The sequence below is a fragment of the Anser cygnoides genome, chromosome 4 (genome assembly GCF_040182565.1).
Source record: "Anser cygnoides isolate HZ-2024a breed goose chromosome 4, Taihu_goose_T2T_genome, whole genome shotgun sequence".
NCBI classification, from domain to species: domain Eukaryota; kingdom Metazoa; phylum Chordata; class Aves; order Anseriformes; family Anatidae; genus Anser; species Anser cygnoides.
This window is the reverse complement of record NC_089876.1, coordinates 7801429-7811281: the sequence shown is the minus strand read 5'-3', so window position 1 is coordinate 7811281 and position 9853 is coordinate 7801429. Positions and strand designations below refer to the sequence as shown.

General features: G+C 43.4%; 1 long non-coding RNA gene across 2 annotated transcripts; it reads left to right on the top strand.

Annotated features, from left to right (window-relative positions):
• Positions 1–2419: 2419 nt before the first annotated feature.
• LOC125179966 (uncharacterized) lies at positions 2420–8599 on the top strand. 2 transcript variants are annotated; one of them, XR_010830930.1, is made up of 5 exons: positions 2420–3901; positions 4022–4119; positions 4933–5078; positions 5749–6096; positions 6813–8599. It is a non-coding gene; the product is annotated as an uncharacterized lncRNA (long non-coding RNA). The 2 variants fall into 2 exon arrangements; XR_010830931.1 differs by having other exon boundaries at positions 2451–3901; positions 5903–6096.
• Positions 8600–9853: the final 1254 nt, after the last annotated feature.

Genomic DNA, 9853 nt, shown 5'->3' with positions numbered 1-9853 from the left:
GCTTCCAAGAGCAATTTTGACTAACTGTCTTACCTTTTTCAGTGTGTGGTTAAAGCCCCAGTAGGACCCAGAAGAACTATTTCTGTCTGGGTTGTAGACATTTCAGATAACCTTGACATTAGCTTGTTTCTGCTAACAGTGATCCTCTGTAAAACAGAGATAATGGTACCTCCCTCCCTCTCACAGGTGTTGGCTGGGAAGAAAATAAACAAAAATAAAAATAAAAAATTAACATTTCTCAAACGCTATAGTGGGAGGCAAATATCAAATCAGTCAGAGGTCAGAGGCTGTATATTGCATTCCAAAATAAGGTTTAGTGCAGTGATCTTATCTACTGGAAACTGAGGTCCTCTGATATTGCTACAGGATATAAGCCACATTTTCATATATGGATATTGGAATCAAGAAACCACATCTGAAAACATTGGTTTACAGCAATAGTTGAATACACATGAAAGAGAGAAGGTATTTGGGAATAATAGGGGTTAATTGCTTCCTTTGTAAGGGACCTTGGTATAAAGTATTGTAGACCTTGTTACAAGTGTTTCTCATAGGAAAAGACTTATAAAGACATAAAAACAGAAGCTAACCTATTTAATTCAGTTAATCTACCTACTTTAAATGGGGCTTTTACTTGTAATGGAGCCAGTGGTCTCAGTTACCAGCCACACCATTTACAGTCAAAGGTTAGACCAAAATAGCTCCCAGGTCCTTCTAATTTTCTATTTTTGTCAATGATCTACTTAAATGCTGACTACCTCCCATTTAGGACACTCAGATCAATCTAATTGGCTAAGCACCAGTTAACTGCACAGTGGCAGAGGAGTGGCTCACCTCCCTATATTTAAAATGAATGTCTACGTGATGTCCTTGTGGTGGATGACTAGGGCCAGGCCTGGCACTGCCAACTGCAGAGTCATGGCTGAGGACCGAGGAAGATGCTCCACCTCTCTACAAGGCTGGTGTCTCCCATGCTGTTGTTCTCGGGTGCTCAAGACATGATATGCTATGTAGGGATGAGTCAAGATAGAGGATGATCTCCTCACTTTGCCTCACGTGCTAGGACCAGCTTGTTCACTGAGAGCTCACCAGGCTGGAGGCAGTTTTGCTGGTGATGGGGAACGACACAGCAACGTGTGAGTGCTCTCAGCCATGTGCCAGGGAGCAGGTCTCTGCTCATAAAGCAGATTTGACCTCCTCCTTACGGTCAAAGGAGGTTTTTCCTGTTGTCCACTGTTTTCTGTTACGCATAAGCGACGTCTGTGGCTTTATTTGTCTAATGTCCCAAATGCATGTGGTGCAGAGCTGGTATTTAGGCTCAAGCCAACAGCTCAGAAACCCATCCCCATTTTTGTACATGGGGACTGAAAGACTAAGATTGAAAGACTGAGAGGCATTTGCCTCTCTCTGCCTTCCTGTTGACAAGTTATCATAGGCAGAGCTGTCTCCAAGTCTGTATGACAGAAATCATTCATCCACTATGGCAAAAACAGATATTGAATCAGAAATCTGAGCCTTCTTCCAGATTATTCTGGGGTGAAGGCTTTGGTTAGGTGCCTTATGTAGCTGCTTTAAATCATTTGCATGTTCACAAAGAGTGATTCAGCATTAACCTGCTAGGACAATGTGCAGAAGAGGTTGTGTCCTGCTTTCAGAGTGTTTTCTCTGCACGCTTGTCTACATAGTGCCAAAGAGTCTCACCTTTGGATTTTCAGCCTCTGAATACCATGCGGGAACAGACTTTTGAAAATCCACCCCACCTTGTTATATACGAGGCTACCTAGACTCTAAAGAATGCAAATGAAAAAGGAATTTTCCTCTCTTCTCTCTCTGTTCTTACATGCAAGCAGCTCAAATAGATGAGTCCTGGGATGGAATCATCAGCAGGGAGAGGGTGCTCACACCCGTGGCTTTGTTTGGAGACCACATCCAGTCTGTACAGGGCTGCTTAAGAAAAAAACAAAGTCACAGGCCAGACGGAAGAAAGTCCTGGTAGTTGGGCCACAGCTTCCAGCCCAGGCCACAAGTGACCATGGCAAAAATTACAAATTCTTTCATGTTGTTGTGTATTCAATTACATAAATGCTGGGGAACTCAAGTAACAGCCCAGGTCTCTCTTGGAGTAGTAATTACAAAGACTGCTTTGGCAGAATCCTATACAGCTTGAATTGGTTGTTGATGGTTTTTCCTTTTCCTTTTTTCCTTTTCCCAATAGATTTTTTTTCCAATGAGAAAGGCTTTGTAAACTAAATTATTATTTCCTTTCAGAAAATTTTGAGGAAAAAATAAAAGGTCTGGCATTTTCCCACCCACCCGTCTTGGATTTCATTCAGACATGCTGTGCTCATGACAATATTTTGGCTTTGACAAATGGGAAACTTTTGGATGCCAGTGTGGAATATAGGTGTGTTTTGTCTCTTCCTTCTGCTGAGGACATGTCCTATGATTTTTTTGCTGATGGTGGTGTTCTTGTTTTGGACTTTTGAGTATCATATTAGCAATATACTGCAGAATGTTTTAATTATCAGTGTTTGTTGCAAGCACTATGCAAACATATTGTTTCTCAGGCTTCTAAAAGCTCTGCTTCTAATATATCACAAAAGAAGTATATCAAAACAGATAATAGCCCCCAGTCCATGCAGTGTGGGAACCCAAGCTTGTACGAAAACTAAATACCAGGTGCTTATTTTACAGCATGAACTTTTCTGGTGCTTCCCTCCTTGCCATTCCAATGGTATTAGTGCAGTTGAAAAAGAATGGAAAATTTGGTTCTGTTTGATTATATAATATGGGGAAAACTTGTGTGGCACCACTGGTTTGAATTTAATAGCACAGGATCGGTCAGTGGGCTGTTTCTTTGCTCTTTGCTAGAGCTCTGAGCAGGCTTTTCCTCTTCTTTTTTCCTCTTCTGTCTCAGGAAAGGAAAAGGATTTGCCTTCTTTCGGCAAAAAAAGTGTGAATTTTGCCTCTCTTCGGGAACAGTTGGTTCCAACACAACACAGTGTGCAAATCCTGGCTCTTCCTGGGGGCATTTAGTGCACCACATCAGCAACTTTAGTGCATTTTTCTGGCCTGTCCCATGCAGCGGTGGCTGGGTGCCCCGGCTGCCCCGGCTGCCCCTGAAGTCATGGGATGTTCTGGAGGGATGGGTGGTCACCAGGTGAACAGGCTGCAAGTAAATAAATAAATAAATAGTTAGCGTCCCGGAGCGTGTATCGGGTTCAGGTCAGCTGGTGTGACCAGGCTGAATGGACGGGAACAGATTTCACGTAAATTTAGCAGCAGTGTTGTGGCTGGAACAGGCTGATGAGAACTTGGCACCTACCTCCTCACCTCGCACCATCTCCCCCCGCGGTAGGGTTGTTGGCCTCCACACAGAGCATTGCGAGCGCGTAGCCCTGGCAAGCACCCTTTAAATAACCTTTTCGCTTCTGCGGACTGTTTTGCTGAGTCGTTTTGGTTTCTTAGCATCCACAACAACCTCTGTGTGCCGGTGCTCTAGAGCAATGGAGGAGTCTCAGTCCCACATAGTATCACAGAATGGCCAAGGCTGGAAGGGGCCTCTCAAGATCATCCAGTCCAACCCCCCTGCTGAGCAGGATCACCTAAAGCGCATTGTGTAGGGTGGCCTCCAGGCAGGTTTGGGATATCTCCAGAGAAGGAGACCCCACAACTTCTCTGGGCAGCCTGTTCCAGTGCTCCGTCACCCTCACTGTGAAGAAGTACCCCCTCATATTGAGCCGGAACTTCCTGTGCTTCAGTTTGTGCTTTTGGTTCAGCAGCCCAGATTTTTTTATTATTATTTTTTATTCTTTTTTAGTAATTTACATGGTCCTTTCCAAAGTGTATCAACATTTGGATTTGGCAATAGCACAAGGGGCTCACCTTTCACTTAAATGTAGTAAGTAATAAATAGAAGACTTCACGGCATGGTGACTATTTGTTGTGGCTGCGTTTAAGGGAACAGAATCAGGTTGCTGTTGTTGAGGGAGCAGGTTCTAATTTTCATTATTCCCTGCAGGAGAAAAATTATTGTGATGCCTTCCGAGTGTTGTGGCCATCTTGAGATAGATCCTCTTGCAGCGGTGATGGCCAGCTCTCTTCCCTGCAGTAATCCAGGTGAGTGCACATGATGTCTGAGGAAACAATTGCTTAGAGCAAAAAGACTGTGAACCTGTGCGAGTCACTCCAGCCAGGCTTTTATCATCTGCATTTGTGACTTTGTGCTCTGACTCCCCTGCCATTCCATGGGCCAGGTAGCAGATGAATCCATGGGGTTGATCTGCCATCTGCCAAAGCCAGGACCTCCAGGCACCACAGGACCACTCCGTGACACACAGAAGCTGGTCCCACCTTCACCTTCTCCTCAGTCTTTCCCAGCCCTCTCCCTGGACAAGGCAGGTGGGATCTGGGCTTGTTGTGTCTGCCTGTTCTTGGCACCGCTTCCAGGCTTGTCCCTCCAATGCCAGGCCCTGCCATTCATCTGCAGGGACGTGCTGCCTTCGAGACTTTCTAGTGTGACCTTAGGTTCGGGGACATCGGTACAAGCTTTTGGCATGTGGCAACCCCAGCTCCCCTGTGACCACCTCCTTAAATGGATCCCATACAGGCCTGTTAACTTGCTTATCTTAGAGCATGTAAGGGAGCCCACTGAAAACTGTACTGCTGTCAGCCTCCTGTCCACAGGGAAATTGTGGATTCCACTGATATTTTGCTGGAAATTTACAGAGGAAATGTTATTCCATTCCCCAAACCTGTAAAAGTCGTGTTCATTTGCAGGTCATGCTAAATGTCTGGGAAGATAGCAAAAAAGAAAAAGCATATGCCCTATCCATTCTTCCCACATCAACGGAGAAGCCTCCTGCTTTTTTTTTTTTTTTTTTTTTTTTAATGCTGGGACAAAATAAACACAAATCATGTTCTGTTTTCTAGCCTGCAACTTCCCACCACAAAGACCCTAGCGCTGCCCACATCACTGTGAACCTGCTGAATGTGGCTGACGTCCCCATCACTGGGATGGGGATAGGGCCACCAAGTTCATGTGGCCCTGTAGAGGACGGATGCCTGCAGCAGTGGAGGTGAGCAATGGATGTTACTGTGGACGAGAGCTGCAGACTGTCATCTTGTCACAGCTCTTTCCAATGATGCTATGTTTGCCTTATTTTGGGCAGCACGCTTAATGACCCCTTAGCATTTACTGCTGCCTTTTTTCAGTTTAATTGGGGAGAAAATAATGTATTTTTTAAAAAGTTGACAGTCTGTGTTTCACGAAGCAACAACCTGTCTTTTTTCTCCCTGCCCATACAGTTTGCATCCACCAGGCTCAACATTGGCTTTCTACCCTTGAGATACAATTGCAGGGTGTGTTAAGCACCCCAAAGGAAGGACCCTCATTTGGTGTCCATGCTGCTTAGCTTGGGTCAGCAGGGTTTGTAGCAGAGATGGGACTTTGAATGCCCATAGTGCTGCAGGTGTCTTTGGACCTTCTCCCAGGGAGGGGAGGAGAGGCATTGGTCTCTACTTTCTGGGTTAAAATGAAATAAAAACAGTGCCCTTTTCCCTGTCCTCCTCCCTGCACAAGACATTTGCCTAGGCTGCCTGGGGAGAAGACCTCAGTCAAAGCACTTTCATAGACAAATGAAAGCCCTCTGCACTGAGCTTAGGAGGAACTTTCTGGTTGCGGGAACATTTAGATGAGGATATATGAGCCAGCATTGTGGCTCATCCCTCCGTCTCTTGCCCTCACAGTGACCCCAGCTCAAATCCTTGGCCCGCAGCATGCAACCATGACCAGGGCTGCTTGTGACTCCTCTTGGCTGTGGAGCTTGGAGCTGTTGGTGGTGAAATCTGAGGATGGAACCCCAGAGGTAACCTTGCCTTGTGTGGTGACTGCAACCAACAGGTGGCCAAAGCTGCTGGAGCACCCTCATGTCATGCATTCACCGGGGAGTCGCATCGTGGTGCAGTGCCTTGGCGTGGTGAAGGACAATATCAAGAGCTGTTGGCCACCAGGATGGGGAGAAAGAAAAGGTGCCCATTGTCCCAAAATGGAGCGTGTTGCAACTGCCTGCGGAGCTGGCTTACAAAAGTGATGGGGTAAGTATGTATGGGGAGAAAAAAAACACAAAAGTGCTAACAGAATTGACTGGCTAAAACTTCAGCAGAGGCTGTTATTATACTTGTCACCATCTGTTAACCTTCAAAACAGGTGTTGAGCATTTGAAGTGCCAACACGGTCCTCTGGCTGTGATCCGTGTGTGTGCAGACAGTGGTAACACGAACGCGGGCAGGAGGAAGGGGCTGGGGGGCTGCCAAGTGGGCACATGCACAAAAGGGGATGGCCCCGGGCAGGCAGCGTGTGAGATACAAGTGGACTTGGCTGGCTGGGAAAGGTGGAGAACCTCCCGGCAGGGCTGGGACGGAGCAGGACACATCCTCAGCTGATGGCAAACAGAGCTGGAGGGAGGGCCCTGGGGAAGGGGCTCCTCTTTTATAGGGTGATTTGGCTGATGAAGGCTTTGGGCCAGGTTTATAAAAGTTCTCAGGTTACCAAAATTCAGCTGGAGAAACCTTGACTCCTGCCAAGATCCTTAATTTTGGCTTGCTTTTAGGAATTGGGACTAAAATGTTTTGTTGCACTCTAGCTCTAGCTCAGGGTCGTTCTTTGATATATTTAGGCTTAGTAGCTTTTTTGGAAAGTCATAAAAATGCTAGACTTTTAGTTTCAATAAGTTTATTTGCAGAAAATTTTCAGTAAGAATGCAACATTTCATTGGGGAAAAGAAAACCAAAACCTTTCATTTTTCTTCTAGGGAGTACTTACATTACCAAACATTGTGATGACAAGCATCTTGGGATCTTGCAAGGCAGTATTGTTAAGTAAATCAACAAGCCGCGTAACACTCAACATGTGAAGGTGAGCGAGTGACGTTCAAGCTGGACTGGGTAGAGCTCTGAGGAGTATCCAAAGAATCTGAAATAAAAGGCTTGGAAGAAAAATGTCAGAGGTAAAGATCTGAAGACTGTGAGGTGCTAATAATTGACAACTGGCATGGCTTGCAAAGCAAAAAGACTATCAACACACTTAAAAATCTCCTTGTCTTATCTAACTAAATGTAATTAGCACTAAAATCCAAACACAAACTAGGATGGAAGTGTGCTTGTGCCATACGTATGAACAAGATAATCTTGTGCCGGAGTTCCACCATGAGATTTTTTCTAATTCAGCCCATATGTCAGGTTTTCTGATTGCTTTTTAAAATTATTATTCACCCACATTGTGATGTTGTCCCAAATGAGAACAGCCAAGAAACACCTCATCCCAAAGTGCTTGACAGTCCTCAAACAGAAACAACTGACTGCTGACAAACCAGAAGGTTTTCTCTAATTGCAGATGAAACTCCAGGATCTTTATTTTTTTCTCCCTGCAGTGTTTATAAAACAGACATTGGTTTGGGTGTGAAAGCAGCAGGTTTGGAAAGTATTTCTGTCACTGGAGGTGGTGCTGCAGGGTATAGCCTTGGTTTGGAGTCTGTTTTGTGTATGTTCTGGAATATTGCAAATCATGTTGTGATAACGGAGTAACTATAAACAGTCATTTGGCAGCATATCTTGGTTGTCAGAGACCTGATGCAAATGTGCATTCCCACCTTTGGTTCTCGTCCCATGCCCTTCCCACCCTGTTCATGCATTGGGGGTTTCCACCAAAGGTTAAGGCTTATATGATCCGAGCAAAACTGCTGTCATTTCTTAGCTTGGTGCTGCAAGACAGAGGTGGCTATAGTCTGGCTTTCTGAGGAGGACAGTCATCGTACAAGGGATTTACATCCCCTGCAAGCTTGACTTGTACACATTGTTATTTCACGGTTGAAGCTGGAAGGGTACACACAGCATTTGGGAGAATGGTCTCATTTTCCTTCCTTCAAAAAAAGAGTCAAGGGGCACATCAGATTTCACTGACAGCATTGACTGCATTTCCACTGACCACAGTGGGAATTTGGATACCTCTGTATGTTCCCATGTTCTGATCTGTGATTTCAACCTCACCTCTTCAAACAGGGTCAATTTTAAAGCAAGTGAGATGGTTTGGAAACTGCAAGTGTGTGCCAAGTATTTCAGAAAGTTCAGGACAAAATGAGAATTTGTCTCTTCACCTCAAGGAATTCAACATGCTTTAGTTCAACAAAGAAATTACAGATTTTAAAAAAAAAAAAGTGTTTCAGTGATTTACAGAGCCCATGCTTCATGGTTGTTTCTGACTTCAGTAGAGATTAGATGAGGTTGGCAGTTTCTTTTCTACTTTTTCACAGATGCTTTATTTCTTCATTTTGGAGTTTAATTATCTAAGTGTGCATAAAAATAGAGGGGAGAAGAGTATCTCATATCAACTATGGATTTCTGCAGCTGCTCTGGATCACACTGCTTCAAGGCTTTATACCACTCCTAAAATACGATACTGACAAAAGAACTATTACTGCATCACCACAGCTAACTCAAAATTTACAGATTAGAGCTAGTAATCTTCAATGGACCTCCTCCATCCTTCTAAGTTTGATAACAAATATTTATTTCAAGGAATATAAGACTGAATTTTGTGCCACATTTTCCTACCCACAAATGTTTCTTTTCTGGGGGATAAAGCTGAACATTTCACATCCTTTCTGAAGATGAGAACAAGTGAAAGCAATCGGTCCTGTCTGTCTCTGTCTTTTGCAATGATTAAGTTTTTGGGTATGGATACTGCTGAGAGGTTTCACTCAACTATGCTTGAAAAAAATCTACATTTATGGACCCAGGACCTTTGTCAAGCAAACTTGAAATTCCATTAAAAGGATAGAAACTTTTAGAAGCTCCATTTTCCATAAATTCTTACAAAACGTTTTTATTTCCAGTACCTGCTTGAATTCTTTAGCGGTTAAATCTTGTATCAAATTTTCTGTTATTCTTACCCTCAGTAAGTGTCAGGCTGACAGACCTATACTTATTTGATCATCTCCTTTACCATGTCCACACATCCCCATGATATTTGTTTTCTCAAATTTCTGCCACTTCTGGACATAAGTGATTTAAATCAGCCTCCAGAAGAGCTTCCTAATCTGCTCTTCTAGTAATCCTGCTGCAAGGTATCTGGATGTACTCATATTAACATGTTACTGTAGTAGTGACTGTTTTACATCAGTGTTGATTATGGCTAGAGTCAAAAATGTTCATCCTTTACTTATGAGATGAATACAATATCTGTTTTTCTCCCAGACAAAGAATGGATGTATTTGCTGAACACTTTGGACTTTCTGTATTATTACTGACTGTTTTGATGTTCTTAGTATTCATGGGCTAATAGGATTGGTAGGGTTACAATTGTTCCTAATAAGCTCAGACATCTTACTTTTTCTGTGGCCATATGTATTTTCCTGTATCCCTTTGCTTTTTTAGTAATTTTCTGTAGCTCCAAGATTTTAAGGTATTTTCAGTGTTTACAACATCTATCTTCTAAGCATCCAGTCATTCATCTTTACTAGTACTCATTTTGCGTCCTTTTCTAGCCTAAATTGTTTTTGAACCATGTCAGTATGCTTTCTTGCTTACACGGTTATTTTTGTTGTTCTTGATTAGTTCTTTTTACATCCAGGTAAATAATTTTGAGCTACTCAAAACAGGCATCGCATTTTAGTCTTCAATCCTGCCTTATAGTTGGCTTGTACTTGATACAGCTTTGTGAAGCTGGCTGTCTTGAAATGTCTTGTGTTTCTAACTGGCTTGGACAGGAATCAAACATAATCACTTCCACCTTCATTACCATTAACTTTTACTTCTTGGTTAGAAAATTGTCATCCACTATTTGTAGAAATTCCAG